This window comes from Cupressus sempervirens, chromosome 2 (assembly GCF_028749045.1).
Source record: "Cupressus sempervirens isolate cs-2001-9-10 chromosome 2, ASM2874904v1, whole genome shotgun sequence".
NCBI classification, from domain to species: Eukaryota; Viridiplantae; Streptophyta; class Pinopsida; order Cupressales; family Cupressaceae; genus Cupressus; species Cupressus sempervirens.
Genome location: NC_143119.1, coordinates 374716853 through 374735544, shown reverse-complemented (window position 1 = coordinate 374735544; position 18692 = coordinate 374716853). Strand labels below are relative to the sequence as shown.

At 36.0% G+C, this 18692-nt stretch overlaps 1 protein-coding gene across 1 annotated transcript in view; it reads left to right on the top strand.

The window, feature by feature from the left end:
• Positions 1-510: 510 nt before the first annotated feature.
• Positions 511-18692, top strand: part of SAC9 (sacI homology domain-containing protein / WW domain-containing protein) — a 246422-nt gene continuing 228240 nt past the window's right edge. Inside the window, exon 1 of the mRNA XM_089813780.1 lies at positions 511-718. The gene's annotated coding sequence lies outside the window, so the exon portion shown is untranslated. The remainder of the gene's footprint in view (positions 719-18692) is intronic.

Genomic DNA, 18692 nt, shown 5'->3' with positions numbered 1-18692 from the left:
TTCACTAATAACAAGATAAGTGAAAATAAAAGTTCAATAGATCTAAAACCCTAAGAGAGTATTAATTTTAAAAAAAACTATTAGATCGTCCCAGCAACCATGCACAACTATAATTCTAAATATAAAATAGCTACACACGATAACATATATTTTAATTTTATTCTTACATGGTGAAAATTAATTACAAAAACTGCATAAAAAACATTCGTTTCTGTCTTAAAAGACATAAACTATTAAAAAAAAACAAATAAAGCATACTAACCAATAACCAATAAATAGAGAGGGACTAATATAAAAATAATAAAAATAAAAATAAAAATCATATATCCGATTCTTTTTACCTTTACAATTCTATTTGTCAATATGGGCTTGCCCTAAATTGCTCCACACATATCTTCACGACCGAAACAACTTAAAATTATCAAATTAAAAATAGAAATTATGTTCAACTCTGGTCCCCAAGGCTATTATTATTATTAGTAGGCTACCACAAACTAAAGTTATTATTATTATTATTATTACCATTAAAGATATTAATTTTATTTTACCCTCGTCTTGACAGCATTGCTCTGTATATACGGGACGATGGTAGAGGCCGAAGAACTTTTCGGAAGATAATTGTAGAACTGAAGATTGCAGATCAAAGGTAGAGCTTTCTAATTCAAGAACCAGACCCGCCGATCGACTCGCTGTACAAGATTAGTGCTTGTTGTATAAGGTAATCATTTATGTTAACCATTTGGCAGATGTTTCCAGTTGTTTTGTCTAGCTATTCTATGCTTAAAGCATCGGGATCTAATCTGATGAATTAGTTATACAAAAATTCGTATAATTATGGCGATCCCGTCCGATGAAACATACAGATGCGATGTAGGTTGTAATATTATTGGAATTCCACAGTCGAAAACTTTGGCCTATCACATTCAGATGTCTGAATTCGCTGATTTCATTGTTAGAGCTCGGTTGAGCTGAAAATCACTTTTTTTTAAACAAAAAAATGTGATTTTTTTGGGAATTTTGAAGCCTATCATACCTAATGATTGAGCTGTGTTTTGCCTCTATAAACATTTCAAAGATAATGGCATTATCTGAGGGTTTTATGTTCGATCGGTGCACTTGCATTTTGTCATTAATAAATTTTCTTAACCGAAAGTCTTTGAGTGTCAGATAGATCAATTATCATGGATTCTCTTGGAGCAGCGTGAAATTATCTTTGACGAATATTGATTATAGTGGCGCAGGTTGTCTTTTAGACCACTTTGAAGGAGGGGTTTGCTCCTAGGAACACTAGTAAAAAATTAGAAACCACAAAAAAATCATCAAAGTTATCCTTGAGTAATACTAGTACTTAATATTCTGGCGTGGATTCAAATTCACTAGTATTTGGTTCAGAGTTCTCAGTTGATTGAATCTTGAAGGAGATGCAGTGCTTGAACCACATAAAATCTTAGTGAAGTACTCTATTTCAAAGTGTCCAGCATAGGAAAATTTACTGAGCTGACGATCTTAATCTCAATTTGATTCTGACATTGGACCAGATGAGTTCTGATTAGCAACTTTCTCTCTGATTTGAAATCGGGATTATGACTTTTCGCCCTTGAATATCTTCACTTAAGATTCCGAATCGTTGCAAAAACTGACAAATTCCGCATCTTTCTTATTAAGTTCTTTTCTGTGGGTAAGGTGCTGGTAAAGATGCTGAAAGGAGGGGATTTTTTCAATATAGGGAGATGGGTATTGAGAGATGACATAATTAAGAAATGTTTAAGCATATACTTGAAATTTAGGACAAAAACAATTAGTCTATAAATTATATTAAAATACAAATTTTTTGAAGCACACAAATAAAATTAGGGCATATCTTACTGTTTTTGTTATTGTAGTTCAAAGGGAAAATACTACTGCAGGGTAACAGAAACAGACATTGTCCTTTCCTAACGGCTCTATCTAGCCAGCCTTCTGAAAATATGATTGCTATATGTATGTTTTAGAGTCTTTTAGTTACTATAGACAAATTAAACATTTCATGTGGAAAAAGAATCAAAACATGATTGCATTACAAATAAATAAGCGTCAAAATTCCCGTCATTTGAAAATGTAAAGTATGGAAAGAAGCATTAAAAATCATCTCTATGATTATAATGTAAAAGTGTGTCATAAAGATTGTTTTTAAAGAAAGACGTAATCATACAAAATACAAAGGCAAGAAAGAAATTAAATGAGCAAATACTGAAACATATTAATCAAACTTCAATATATCAAATAAGTTATCAAGTTAATATTGGTACTTGTTTCTTGACATAATTTACAAAAGAGAAGCAATATGAGACAAATTCCCTAGGAACATGTTCATAAGATATGACAACCATTCAGAAAAATCCTTTATTGGCAATAAACATCTTTACTTCATAGCTAAATATTTCTAGCAAAATTTTATATTATTATTAGTGAAGAAGTCTTAATGAAAAAGCAATAGTATTTTTTGTTGAAAATAGACTAGAAAACATAAATAAAAACTATCAGCATATACCCTGGGAAAAACCCTCTTCACAGAGGGAAACGACCCAGCCTCAAAAGCAGTAACTTTATTGAGTGAAAATGTTTCTTACAAAGTTCAGATCTACTGCTGTCTGATTACAAAACAACAAATAACTCCTGTGTCTCAATAACATCAGAGCAATATTCACTTACATATATTGCTTACAGTCACACCTAATGAACAAGCTACGATTACATATGAATATATCGATAAACTGCCAGGAAGAATATAATGGTATATAATAGACTCAGCTGACATGGAATGAAGAAGCCCAGAAATCTTGAGTGAAACCGATACAAGAATTCGATCACCAATCATATTCTGCCGTTAAATATTCAAGATGAAGGGAGAGCTGAAAGATGCAATAAAATTCGATGAACAGATGCCGATGGTTGTCGTTTTGATATATGCTATCATCATCAACACTTAGGAATCTTTAAATACAATAAAATAAAGATGATGATTGACGTCCATAACCGCAGATGAATATAATCTTTGATGATTTATAACAATACCAAAATGTAACCGCCAGGAAGATGTTCAGTATAATAGAGATGTGCGGGTCCTAGAATGGCTTGTAATTTGCCATGTAATATGAATCCTGCAGCCATATTAAAATAGAAACGAATTTCTCTATATACAAATATTGCATTAATATGTAATATTGAATAATCATCCAATATGCTAAATTACATATAAAGCTAAAATATTCAACACTCCCTCTTAGCTTATATGGAATTTGTAAATTAAATAAACAGCACAGAGATCCAATTTGATTAAAATCATGAAATATCTCTCAATAAAAATCATTTATTCATAATTGGATTTGATCATCATGACAAATTTGTAAGACTCACAGCTAAGTCTTCATTCATGGACTCACTCAACGTGAATAGTTATGGAATCTCTCAACATAACACACAACTCTTATCACGTATTTACTCAACATGATAATATCATGGACTCTCTCTACATGATATTCACTATCGCATAGTGAAAGAGCTGTAATAGCTGATCTTACAATATTTATCAGATCACACACCAAAAATAATAATAATAGATAAATCTAAATAAACTAGACTTAGTTCCATTTAAGTCTTAAGATTTACCATTCCTAGTTTTTCTCTGAAAAAACAAAATTTCACCTTAGATAGAGGCTTGGTAAAAATATCAGCAGTCTGATCTTCAGTGCTGATATACTTCAGCTCCATAGCCTTCTGAAGAACCATGTCTCTTAAGTAATGGTACTTAATTTCTTTATGCTTTGACTTGTCATGAAAAACTGGATTTATAGAAATTTTTATGCAGCTCTGGTTATCACAGAAAGTTGTAGTAGGTTTAGAAGATTTTTCAAATAATCCACTTATGAGTTTTCGAAGCCAAATAGCTTCACGAGCAGCTGAGTAGGCTGCCACGTATTTAGCTTCAGCAGTACTTTGAGCTACACATTTTTGCTTCCTGCTGCACCAACTAATCATGCCTGAACCAAGACTGAAACAAAAACTTGAAGTACTTTTTCTATCCACAATACAACCAGCCCAATCAGAATCTGAGAACCCATGAAGTTTCAGGTCATTAGAACAAGAGAAACTCACTCCATATTGTAAAGTCCCTTTGATATATCTCAGAATATGCTTAGCTGCAGTGAAATGATATTTCCGAGGTTCACTCATAAATTGATTCAAAGTATTGACAGCAAAACAAATATTAGGCCTTGTATTGACGAGATACATAACAGAACCAATCAGTTGTCTATAAATGGTACAATCAATAAATTCTGAATCAGCTGCATTTACTTGAATTCTCTTCAAATTAGATTCCATAGGAATCATATTTGGCTTGCAGTCAAGCATATCAAATCTCTTAAGAATATCAAGAGCATATTTACCTTGACTGATAATGATTTCATTAGATTGTTGCCAAATTTCTAGACCAAGAAAATAATGCATTACACCCAGATCTTTCACTTCAAATTCAGAAGATAAATCTTTTTTGCATTTGACTATCATTTCATCATCTCCTGTGATAAATAGATCATCAATATAAAGAACACGAGTCAACATGAGATCTTTATACCTTTTGAGATAAATGTTTGGATCAGCCTCATTCTTTGAAAAACCCAAACTCAAAAGATAACCATCAATGCGCTCGTACCAAGCTCGAGGTGCTTGCTTAAGACCATACAATGCCTTATGAAGTTTGCATACATGAGATTCTTTGTTATGTAAAATAAATCCATCAGGCTGTTCTACATAAACTTCTTCATTAATAAAACCATTGAGAAAAGCCATTTTTACATCCATATGGTGAATTTTCTATTTTTTACTTGCAGCAATAGCAATGATGGTTCTGATAGAAGTGTACCTTGCTACAGGAGAAAAAATTTCATCATAATCTATACCTTCTTTTTGACTGAAACCTCTGGCAACAAATCTGACTTTGAATTTGTCCACACTCCCATCTGCAGCATGTTTTGTTTTGAATAACCATTTAGAGGAAATAACTGATTTATCTTTGGGACGAGGAACAATCTCCCAAACTTTATTTTTTAGAATAGACTCATATTCTTCTAACATGACACCCTTCCAAACCTATTGACTTAAAGCTGATTCAACAAATGAAGGTTCAGAGTCAATGAGATTACACATTAAAGCAGAATAATTATCAAAAATTTGAGGTCGTTTACTTTCCCTAAAAGTTCCTTTAGGAGCTGAAATTTTTTCAGCTTCTTGCATAATATTCCTTGCCCACAAAGGTCTCTTCTTCTCATTCAAATGACCACTAGATTCAACTTCAGAAATATCTTGAATTTTAGGAGAAGAAGGAGAATCCTCCCTCTCAGAGAAGATTTCCGGATTAGAAGGATCAAAAGAAGAATTTTCAGGAACCAGAGGAACATCCAAATCAATATCAAGAGAAGAATGAGCAGATTTGGAGCAATCAAAATTTTCTTCAAAAGAAACATCTCTACTAAGCTCAATAGATTTTTGCCCTGGAATGTAAATCCTATAAGCTTTTGCAGATTCGCTATAACCAACAAAAATTCCCTTTTTACTTGAAGGATCTAATTTTGATCTCTTATCTTTGGGAATATGAATATAAACTGATAAACCAAAAACTTTTAAATGACTTACATCAGGTTTAGTACCGGTGAAAGCTTCTTCTGGAGTCATATTATTAAGTATACGATGAGGACTTCTATTTTGAACATAAACTACTATCCTATAGGCCTCTGCCCAAAGAAAAATCTGAATCATAGCTTTAGCAGCCTCAACAATAGATCTGTTTTTCCTTTCAGCAACTCCATTTTGCTGAGGATTATAGGGGACACAAAACTCCCTCTTGATTCCTGCTTCAACACAAAAAGATTGAAAAGAACCTGAAATAAATTCACTGCCATTACCAAATTTGAGAGTCTTGATTTTCTTTTCAGATAAATTCTCAACTGAGGCTTTAAATTCCTTGAACTTGGATAAAACTTCATCAGATTCTTTGGTTTTAAGAAAATAGATCCATGCTTTACGAGAACAATCATCAATGAAAGTAACATAGTGCCAAAAACCACTTAAAGAAGCTGATGACATTGGTCCACATAAATCTGAATGGATCAGCTCTAAAACATGCTTAGATCTATTTTCAGTTGAATGAAAAGGACTTTTCAAAATTTTTCCCAAAGAGAAACCTTTGCAAATGCCATCAAATGAGGAACTGAGAGAAGGAAGACCTACAACAAACTTCCCTAAAGAAGAAAGAGATTTGAAATTAAGGTGACCAAATCTCTTGTGCCATAATAAGTTGATGTTGGAAGTAGAATGATTTAAAACATGAACTTGATTGGCTGCAAGCTTATAAAGACTCCCATGACATTCACCAATAATTTGAGCAAAATTAAAATTAGAATCCTTTTTCCAAGTCATTACACTTCCATTAGAAAAAGCAATATTAAGACCTTTATCTTCCAAAGCTGATATGGAAATTAAATTCCTCTTGATACCAGGAACAAATAAAACATCACTTAGATGAAAAGGAATACCAAATTTTAATTTTAATAAAGTGTTACCTGCCCATTTAACAAAATAGGATGCATCATCACCAATAATCACTTGAAGATGAGGATCTGATTCAACCAGATTTGAGATATGATGCTTGAACCCAGAAATGTGACGAGATGCACTACTATCTATTAACCAAGTATTACGATCAGCTTGCACATTACTAGACAAGGCTGATATAAGAACAAGACCTTCTGAATGATCATAAGAATCCTTTGAGGGAGAAGAAACTTTTGAATCAGATATAGTCACATCATGAAAATTAAGTTTCACAGTGCAATGCTTAGCAAAATGACTAAGTTTTTCACACGTAAAGCATTTAATCTTGGAGAAATCTTTCTTTTTTTTTAAATTCAGAAGATGAGGAAAGATTTTTATCTTCAAACCTTTTGAAAAATTTCTTCCTTCCTCTTTTCTTAGAAGTTTGAGAAGTAAGCACTTGATCTTCTACTTGATTAGATTTATGAGAACTCCCTCTAGCCTCCAAACGACACTCCTCTTGAATACAATCAGTTCTCAGCCCTTCAAAGGTTGGGAAATCACTTCTGCTATTCATACCTTGAATAAAAGATTCCCAAGAATGAGGGAGACCATTCGTTGCGAGCATAACAAGTTCTTTGTCATTGACAGATTCTCCAATAGTGCTTAACTGATCTTTAAGTTCGGAAATCTTCAAGAAGAAAGAGACAATAGAGTCACCTTTGCACATCTTGATGTGAAGAAGCTGCGTGCGAAGAGCCAGAGTTCTGCTGGTATTGTTTATCTCATGCACACTATGCAGAGAATCAAACATTTCTTTGGCAGATTTCAGCTTGGAAATAGTAGGAACTAAATGATCCTTCATGGAGTCAATAATAATTCTTTTGGCCAGAATCATGTTCTTCTTCCAAGCTGCCTTTTCTTTAGGATTAGAGGGTTCTGAAACTTCAGACTCCACAAAGGAAAGAGGATCATTTTCTTCTAGAACTAACAAGATTCTGGATTTCCATGAGATGAAATTTGAGGCTCCTTCCAGAGGATCTTCTACCTTCAATCCAAGCACCATGATTGAAAAATGAAAAGAAATCTAGTCTAGTCTTAGAAATTATAAACCTCGCTCTGATACCATGTTGAAAATAGACTAGAAAACATAAATATAAACTATAAGCAACACCCTGGGAAAAACCCTCTTCACAGAGGGAAACAACCTAGCCTCAAAAGCAATACCTTTATTGAGTGAAAATGTTTCTTACAAAGTTCAGACCTACTGCTGTCTGATTACAAAACAACAAATAACTCCTATGTCTCAATAACATCAGAGCAATATTCAAATACATGTATTGCTTACAGTCACACCTAATGAACAAGCTACGATTACATATGAATATATTGATAATATTGCCAGGAAGAATATAATCGTATATAATAGACTTAGCCAACATGGAACGAAGAAGCCCAGAAATCTTGAGTGAAACCGGTACAAGAATTCGATCACCAATCATATTCTGCCGTTGAATATTCAAGATGAAGGGAGAGCCAAAAGATGCAATAAAACTCGATGAACAGATGCTGACGGTTGTCGTTTTGATATATGCTATCATCATCAACACTTAGGAATCTTTAAATACAATAAAATAAAGATGACGATTGACGTCCATAACTGCAGATGAATATAATCTTTGATGATTTATAACAATACCAAAATGTAACCGCCAGGAAGATGTTCGGTATAATAGAGACGTGCGGGTCCCAGAATGGCTTGTAATTTGCCATGTAATATGAATCCTGCAACCATATTAAAATAGAAACGAATTTCTCTATATACAAATATTGTATTAATATGTAATATTGAATAATCATTTAATATGCTAAATTACATATAAAGCTAAAATATTCAACATTTTTGAGTTAAAACTATTACAAGGTAATTGGTAAATACTTGCTTATTAATAACAGAGACCGAAAGGTCAATTTATACAAAAGGAAGAGACGATGTTTCCTTAGGAAACGATCGTAAAGAATAGAAACATTCTATTCCAGAGAAAGCAAAAAATGAAAGCAAACTAAAGCTAAAGATATTTACAAGATAACCATTAACTAATAATAGACGTCTTATCTATTATTGTAATACCCTCCCTTAATGGTTAATCTATCTAACACACCAAGCTGTCCTCTGAATTTGACAAACTTATCAGGACCAAGAGGCTTGGTGAGAATGTCTGCAGTCTGATCTGAGGTAGGAACATACTGCAGATCTATAGTCCCGTCTTCAACCAGCTGTCGTATGTAATGACAATGAACATCCACATGCTTGGTTCGTTCATTGAAGACTGGATTCCGTGCTAACTTGATAATGCCTTCGTTATCAACAAACAGAGTAGTTGGTCCTGCTGGTGACATCTGCATATCCCCAAGCATCTGACGAAGCCAGACAGCTTCACATCCTGCCTTAACAGTCCCTCTATATTCAGCCTCTGTAGAAGAGAGAGAAACTGCCTGTTGCTTCTTGCTGGTCCATGTGACTGCACCGGATCCCAAACTGAACACATATCCAGATGTTGACTTTTTATCATCAACAGAGCCTGCCCAATTTGAATCTGTGAACCCACTGAGTTTAGGATTAGAACTCCGAGAATACAAAAGTCCATAATCAGAAGTGCCTTTCACATAACGAAGCACACGCTTTGCTGCCATCCAATGATCAGCCTTAGGAGCTGTCATAAAGCGTGAAATATAGCTCACTGCGAAGCTGATATCAGGCCTAGTAGCAGATAGGTAGATGAGGCTGCCTACTAGTTGCCTATACGTAGTATCATCAACAGAAGGAGAATCAGACTTGGCTGATAACTTGAGACCTTTCTCCATAGGTGTAGATGCAGGTTTGCAATCCTGCATTCGGAATTTGTCTAACAAGGCTCTGGCATATTTGGACTGAGAGATGAATATACCAGAAGACTGTTGCCAAACTTCAACACCTAAGCAATAATGCATGTGCCCAAGGTCAGTCATATCAAAAGACTGGCATAAGTGTTGTTTGATTCCCTGAATCAAAGATGCCGAACTGCCAGTGATGATCAGATCATCCACATAGATAACCAAAAGGATGATGTCACTGTCAGTAGTCTTGATGTACAGATTTGAGTTTGAAGAACTCCTCTTGAAGCCTTGATCACTGAGGTACGTATCAATCTTGATGTACCATGCCCGAGGGGCCTGCTTCAAACCATAGAGAGCTTTTACCAATCTGAGAACCTGATGGTCTTTACCAGCAACCTTGAAACCAGGAGGCTGCGTCATGTAGACCTCTTCATGGAGATCACCATTCAGGAAAGCACTCTTTACGTCCATCTGATGGACCTTCCAGCCAAACTGTGCTGCCATGGCTAGGACTAATCTGATGGTGCTCATCTTTGTAGTAGGAGCAAAGGTCTCCTCATAATCAATGCCCTGACGCTGAGAAAAGCCCTTTGCCACTAAACGAGCTTTGTACTTATCCAAAGTACCATCTGATTTGTATTTGATTTTGTAGACCCATTTGCAGCTAATGGGTTTCTTCCCTGGGGGAAGATCAGAAAGGACCCAAGTGTTGTTCTTCAGCAGGCTCTGGTGTTCAGATTGCATGGCCTGTTCCCACTCTGGAATTCCTTTAGCTTCGGAATATGTTTGAGGTTCAAACACACTGTGAATGTTGGCCATAAGAGCAAAGTTAACAGAATCTATAGTTTTGCTCTTTTTCCGAGTAGTTCTCCCATCAATGAGCTCATCATCATGAAGATCAGCAAGTGTCTTAGCCCACCACTTAGGCCGGAGAGGAGAATGACCAACAGTAGTACTAGGAGATGCTTGATCAGCAGGATCCTGATCAGAAGAATCTGGATCAAACTCAGGTGAAGCATCTTCAAAACGAGGTGATCCTGCAGGAGAAGCCGGAGGTGGCTGTACAGGTATCACTGGCAGGACTGGAGCTGTAGGAGCTACTGGAGCCCTCCCATCAGGTGGACCTAATCGAAGCCGAACTCCCAAATCATGAACCTGCATAGGCTGGTCTGCTGGATCAGGAACAGGAGAAACAGGCATGAATGGTCCTCGCTGCTCATCAAAGACTACATCGCGGCTGTATATGAGACGAGATGTCTCAACATCAATAAGGCGGTAGGCTTTGTGAAGACTGCTATATCCAACAAGCATCAGTTTCTGACTCTTGGCATCCAACTTGGTGCGTGAAGCATCAGGGATCCAAACAAAAGCAAGAGAGCCAAAAACCTTCAGGTGACTGATTCTGGGCTTGCGACCTGACCAGGCCTCTTCCGGAGTTTTACCTTTGACCGCCACTGTGGGTGACCAGTTCAACAGATAAACTGCAGTGTTAACTGCTTCTGCCCAAAAACGCTTCGGAACATGTCTGTGTTCGAGCATGGAACGAGCCATCTCGGTGATTGTCCTGTTCCGACATTCAACTACACTGTTCTGTTGTGGCGTGTGGGGTGTGGTGAACTGGCGTTGGATGCCATGTGTATCCAAGAAGCTGGGGAAAACATTAGAACAAAATTCCCCCCCATTGTCTGATCTAAGAGTAATAATAGATTTCCCAGACTCTTTTTCAACTAAGGGTTTAAACTTTTGAAATACAATAAATGCATCGGATTTCTTTTTAAGGAAATACACCCACATTTTTCTACTGAAATCATCTACAAACAACAGAAAATATCTGTACCCAAGAATAGAAGGAGTGGCCATAGGGCCGCAGATATCAGCATGAACAAGCTGAAGTACTTGAGAAGCTCGCCAATAATCGCCACTGGGGAAAGTTGTGCGATGTTGCTTCCCAGCCTGACATGCGTCACAAACTCCAAGGTGTTGGGTTTGAATCTCTGGCAAACCAAGAACAAGCTCATCCCGAGCAAGTTGTGAGAGATAATGCACATTTAAGTGCCCATATTGCTGATGCCAAAGTGAGCTGATGGAAGATCGCCGAGCAGCCATAGCTAAGTCCTGAGAATCACCAGAATCAGTAAGTCTGAAAAGACCATGATCCTCAAGACCAACTGCAATAGTAGACTTAGTCGCCCGATCAGTGATGGTGCACTGATGTGAACTGAAGGTGACTGCCAAGTGTGGAGAATGTCGTAGCAACTGACTGACCGAGAGTAGATTTAGTTCCATCCCTGGAACGTAGTACACATCAAGGAATATGAGCTTCCTCCCAACAGACTGAATTTGAATGTTGCCTTTACCAACAACCGTGTACTCTTCTCCACCACCAAAGATAACAGAATCTGAATAAGGCTGGTAGTCAGTAAACCAGTCTCTGTGGTGAGTGAAATGTCGAGAGGCACCTGAATCAATGTACCAGGCAGATGGCTGTACATGATCTGCGGGTCTTTTAGCCATGAAGGCATAAAAGGCAGATTCCACCTGCTTAGTGTGCTCTGCACTGTTCGCTTTGGGTTGCGAACTTGATTGCTTAGACTGGGCAGCTAAGCGTTTCCGACATGCAACCTTCATGTGACCATACTTGTGGCAATAGTTGCATTGAATGTTCTTCTTTTTGGTACCATCGGATGCTGGAGCAGAAGACTTCTGCTGAGATGGTTGATGAAACTTGCCCTTATCCTTCTGAAAGGATTTCGCAGCAAAGGCTTGCTCAGTGGAGGTGGAACTGGAGCTGCTACCGAACTGTTGTTTCCACCGATCTTGCTGAAGTAGCAGGGTGCAGAGATCAGTGAACTTTAGATCAACACCAGTAGATGTGATGTTGAGAGTCTCGATAAAATGCTCATAGGAATTTGGTAAACTCTGAAGAGTGATTACCACAATATCCTCTTCCTCCATCTTGCGACCAATGGCAAGTAACTGATCACGGATTTCCTGAATCCGATTCAGGTGTGCCTAGAGCGAGGTGCGCTTATCCATGACAATAGAAAACAGAGTGTTTTTCAGAAAGAAGGCTCTGCTCTTGTCGGAAGTCTCATGAAGACTTTTTAGATGTGTCCAGATTTCGGCCGCTGTCTTTCCGGATGGAATCTGAGAAAGCTGGTCATCAGCGATGGAGAGTTTGAGAAGCATTACTGCCTCTCGATTGTTCAGATCCCATGTATCTTGATCAGGACCCGGAGAAGTCGGACGCTGCTTAACACCCAGAACAAGTTGATCGGTGTTTCGATATTCGAAGATTGCGATGATGCGCTGCTTCCAGGTTCCATAATTACGACCATTGAATTTGGAATTATGCTCGAGCAGAATATTTGTCAGAGATGCCATGGCACGTTTTTCAATGAAAAACTGTGAAAATCTGTGAAGGCACGTTCTTCGAGGCAAAAATACAGAAGACCCAGAAGAATCAGAGAATGACCCAAAAGAGAGCTCGAAAAACCCAGAAGGAATCTGCTGTCGTTTTCTAAATCCGCTGGCTCAAAAATCGAGGCACAAAAATCGAGGCACCCAGAAAAAACGGACTACAACCCAGTTGAGCTCTCGAAAAACCCACCAAGAATCTGCAAACAAAAAATTTTTTTGACCCCAAAAATTAGGGTTTCGAAAAAAAACGGCCCTAGCTAAAAAAAGCTTGAAAAAACTTCAGATTTCTTGATGAAAAATGATCGAATCTGCTTCCCAGAGCACGATGACAGACTGAGACGGCTAAGAGCATGAAGATTTGATACAGAAACATGCAGATTTTCACCCCAAAAACGCGAGTCTTCAAAAAATGGCCACGATTTCCACGCGATTTGCAGATTCGTAATTTGGGAATTTCTCCAAGCAGAAAAACCCTAGGTGGGTTTTGGAGAAATTAGCTGAAATAATTTTGGAAAAATTTAAACAAATAATTTCAAGAAGAAATTATAAATTTTTCCGAAAAAATTTAAGTATTTAGCTCTGATACCATATTACAAGGTAATTGGTAAATACTTGCTTATTAATAACAGAGACCGAAAGGTCAATTTATACAAAAGGAAGAGACGATGTTTCCTTAGGAAACGATCGTAAAGAATAGAAACATTCTATTCCAGAGAAAGCAAAAAACGAAAGCAAACTAAAGCTAAAGATATTTACAAGATAACCATTAACTAATAATAGACGTCTTATCTATTATTGTAATAAAAACAACCGATTGTCCTTAAATTTATGACTGATTTATTTATAGTTCAATAATTTGGACTAATCGATAACATACATATAACTAAGACAAAGTGCATTCATGAGAGAGATTATTTAGGAAAATTATCCAACCACAACATACTTTTCTTATTCTTATCTTGACTACTTAGTGATAAGTTAATGATCTCAATTAATAAGTGTAAAATTGGACCTGGTCCATTTACATAGTTTCAAAATGCCTGGAAACTCCTATTGGTTTAATCACAGATAAAGTGAGACATGAGCTGTGATAATTCACATAAAGCAAAAAAAATCGATAAAAAATTTCTTTTATTGTTTTCTTATTATAACTCCTAACTTATGCAAATGATTTGCTATACGGAGTTTAATGAGTTCAAACTAATAAGGAAGAAAACATAAAGGTTGTAAATGGGTGAAGGAAAAAATTAAAAAAATTGCTTATGAGATACAGGAAGGAGTGAAAATGAAAATGCCTGGCCAATACATTTCAGCAATCACCGAAGGGAAGACATAATTCCATATGAAAGGATTTCTATGAGCATGGAGCCAGGAGAAAGATTCTTTAACTTCAGCCAAAATATCAAAAAAAAATGGGTGCGATAGGCTGGGAAGGATTACTACGCATTAACAACAAATAGAAGGAGAATTGACATAGTGAATGCTATCGAAAATGGGACTCACCTTAAAGGAAAGAGGGGCACTGAACCAAAAAAATAAAAGTGACAGAAAGCCTACCTGTTTCTTTGTTCAGAAACCTGTATCCACACATAAGAATTTCAAATATCCAAGTCATACAATACATAATAATAAATATCCTCATAAACTATCTATCTATTATGTTTGAGAAAATTGGTGTTGATCTAAGTCTTAAAATTTGTTGTACCCTTAGAATGGAAGACATTATTTCAAATATAAACAAATAACTCCATCTTTAAAAGCCGGGTATTTTAGTCTTTATAATCCTAAAATTGAGCTTGCTAATGGCTTCTAATTCGTCTGGAGCAACCTACAATGTGATCCAGAGAAAAGCTAAATCATCTTATGAGACTACAGGATGATGAAAATTTGTTAATTAAGGTAACTGAAATTCACCTTGCATATAAGATGTTGAATGCAAATGAAATTTGTACCCGATAACCTTTGTATTTTATTATCCCTTTCAGCGTGTCTACTACAAAAGCATAGTCTTCAGTCATTAATATAACAAATCTCCCATATGTAGCCAGCCATTTTTGTCCAGAGTTGAACCAGTACCATCTGGATTGCTGAATTAGCCTGCAATTTAATCACACGAGATATAATTGTTGAAACTTGAAACAACTTATGATAGATAAGTGTAATGTTTTCTTCGTCTTAAATAGTTAGTCTGTACAGAAGTAAACATGACATTCTTATTTTGTGAAACAATTTGTACTCAAACAAGTGAATTTTTTCCTGTTGTAATGCTGGGGATGACCTATGCAATTATATCCTGTTGATTATGCAGAATAACAACTCATATGTTATTAAAAAACAAAAATATGTTTTTTTTACTTGGATAACTTGTATTCGAAGTAGTCAAAAGTTTAAGGTCATAACCAAGGCTTTCATATTGGTTGGTAGTTTTGGAACATGTCTGTGTCCCTTGACACTGACTGTCCCAAGCCTCTTGTGGACTTTGCTAACAAACATAGTTGTCATTATTTTCTTATCTGCTTAAGCCATCCTAATTTATGATGGAATGAATCACTTAACTTGGTTGCAAACGTTCCTTTTCCCATTTTTGAACCGACAAATATCAGTCCGTAGACTTTATGGTATATACAGTCTTCAGAATTAATGGTTTATGTCATGACTTTTTTGACATTGCTTTGCTTCAAACAACATGTCTCGAAAATCTAAAGTAAGGATATGCTTTTCTTGTTGCCATTGGTATCTTATATGAAGCCAGATTTGGAGGCATATTTCTTCCAGAACTAAAGTGTAACTAGTAAAATAGTTTCATGAATGATGCTTGAGACCTAACCATGTAGTGCATGCATAATTTTAAATAGGCATTGAAAAGAATCTTCAAGCCAACCTAATTTAGATGTTAAAGTTGTGATGAAACTCAAATGTGTTAGTGCTGGGTATGTTCCTAGACTTTCCAATTGCTTTATAAAGTTGACACATTAATTGAGAATTTTTATTCAAATGAGTAAGGAAAATGGAATATAGAAGAAGATATTTGCGACACAAAAAAATTCTTCAGTAGAATTGAAGGTACTTAAGAAACAGAAGAAAATGCTTCTTTTTATTTAGACCATTCTAAGATATGACATAGATAGGACTAACATATAGCAGTGGGTTTTGTTGGTATTCTTATCGAAAATGAAGAAACATATTTTCTAGAAAGTATCAGATTCTCATTATTGAACCTTCCTTTTCATTTTAATATTCTGAGTTTTCATTGTTTTTGCCTTTTTGAGTTTGCTTTAGAATAACAAATGTATATGGAGAGAAAGTATGTGAATGATATGCTTAGACAACATGCAATCAAGCATTGTTTGTAGATATAGCTGTGTAAGAAACTTTAAAAGAAAAGGTAAGCAGAATTAAATCCAGTTAGAGTCAAAAGATTTTACCCTATGAATTGCAAAGGCTCCACCATCAACAACTAGAACAATATCACTTGGAACATCTGAAAAGATCCTGTAACAGATGAAAAAGAAATACATATTAGTGATTAAGTAGTGTTCAGTTTAAATTGTGAAATATAGAGAAAAAATGCACCTTTTATATAACCACTGGCAAGGATGACGGATCTTCTGACAAATAATATTCAAAAGAAAATAATTCAGATTTTATAGAATATTTTATTGGATTTTTTTAAAAGATGTTATTAACTAGCTGAGTGCATCCAATAAAAAACAAAAGGGAAATCCCAAAGATCGGTGACAAAGTGTATTCAAAAGTTTTTAGAAGTAATGGTGAATCCAAAAGGTCAAGAAATTATTTTGAGTAAACCAACCTGTCTATGTAGAGGAGTTATATAAATGGTTAAATATTTATTAATTAACCATCTCCCGAATTTCATAAATGATCATAGTATACGCTTTCACAGGCAATTTTGCAACAATGTATACTTGAATGCCCAGAAATATTGTCCTCAAGAAATATTTCTGCAGTGGATGAAAAAGAAAAAGAAATAGAAAAGGGGAAAAATCCTCTTTTGCAACAGAAAAAATGCAAATTTAGCGTCGCCCAAATGTAAAAAGAGAGAAAGAACAATAGAGAGTAGGAATTTCAGGAGCACCCAATTGCAATTACAAAGCAAGAAAGAACATCATTTAACAGAAAGAAAAAAAAATGGAATAAAGAATGTAGGGGATACAAACCTTTTAAACACGACTCAGATGCCCCTGAATTTGAGCTCAGATTGAAGTTCATCAAGCTTTGAAGAATGATTTACAGCAGAAAATACCAGTCCCGCCATGGATTGCCAACAGCAACATGGATTCCCAATATTCATCTAGTGCTTCCGCCTAAGGGGTTTGATGAGAAGCTTGAAAAGGTCATTGGTCCTGGTGCGAAGGCTCCCAACTCCCCCAAACAAGATAGTGGAGCTAGATTTCAAAATGCCAAAATGTAAAAAATGGACAACGACAGAACCCCGAAACCATTGGCACTCCCCACATTTTAGCCTCTCTGAAAATGAACAAAAAACTGATAGCGTGAACATTGCAACAAAACTCTATTGATCTTTGTGATTACCAAACCAATGAAACATTTATCTGCAATGGAGGATTACCCTTCATTAACTTACTTTATTTTTGCTATATTTTATTTTTTTATTAATTATTATCAAATTCCTAATTTAAAAATGGGACATGACTTTTATCTATGATCCACTTACCTTTGCTCAACTCTGGTATTATCATTCATGTACTCTCCCTTGTTTGAATGTGATTCATGATTGATAGTAGAAACTTGGCAAAGCTTAACTGAAGACAAGTTTTCTTTCATCTTCCAGAGAAAAGGACCAAGGCCATCTCATAATTGTGCCAATAGAACTTTTAGTGCATGATAACATGCCTCAAATTCATTTATTTTGGTTCACTCCCAGTTATTATCTTCTTCCAGACCAATTAAAAATATAGAGCAAAAGCATGGAGCTTACACTTTAAAACACAAAGTATGCAAATGAATGCATGAAATCACGAATATCTTTATATTTAATGTAATGTCTATACAATGCTAGTTTATTCTTGGCATTGACTTAGAACATATAACCCCCGACAGTTGGTTAAGAGTACCAAGTGTCACTTCTCTATAACTACCCGAGAACCGCGTTGCCATTAGACTGCCTTTTACATAATGAAACATAACAAAACATGATTTACTTCAATTGATGAAATGATTAACAACATTAGCTGCCTCCCCCTCCCCCCTCAACAAAAAAAACAGAAAAAAGAAAAAAAGAAATCGTCATCTTCCACACAATAAGCATAAATTGGTTGATGTGGTAAACTAACAACCACTGGGAGTGAGAGTGAGATGACACCCTTGGAGTAGCTGAGGATGTCGGCCTTAGAAGTTCTCTCGAATCATGCTGTACTATCAACTGTTTCTTGTGAGAAACTCTCACCACTGCGACAACATCCATTAAGTCCCTCTTCATCTGCTTCAACTCTCCCACCCTAGTTCTGAATCTTCCCTCAACCTCTGCAAGTTGAGTTTCCTTTTTTGACTACACCCCTTGCTTGTGTGCCAATTGCTTCTGCATAATTATGAGCCTCTCCTACATAGCACTCTTGTGATGCACTGTAAACCTATAGCCCTGTTTTGCATTTTGGTATCTGTATTCCTCGTATATTGCATAGCCCTTCGGAGATGAAGAAATGTATCTCTAAATGCATTCTTCATTCCAAGGAGAGCGTCCAACATACCATTCCATTCCTCAAGAGTGCATGGGTTGCACCATGTCTCCACAGTCTGCGATGTCTCTAGGAGTTGCTAATCTTGAGCCATAAAGTGGTTCCCAA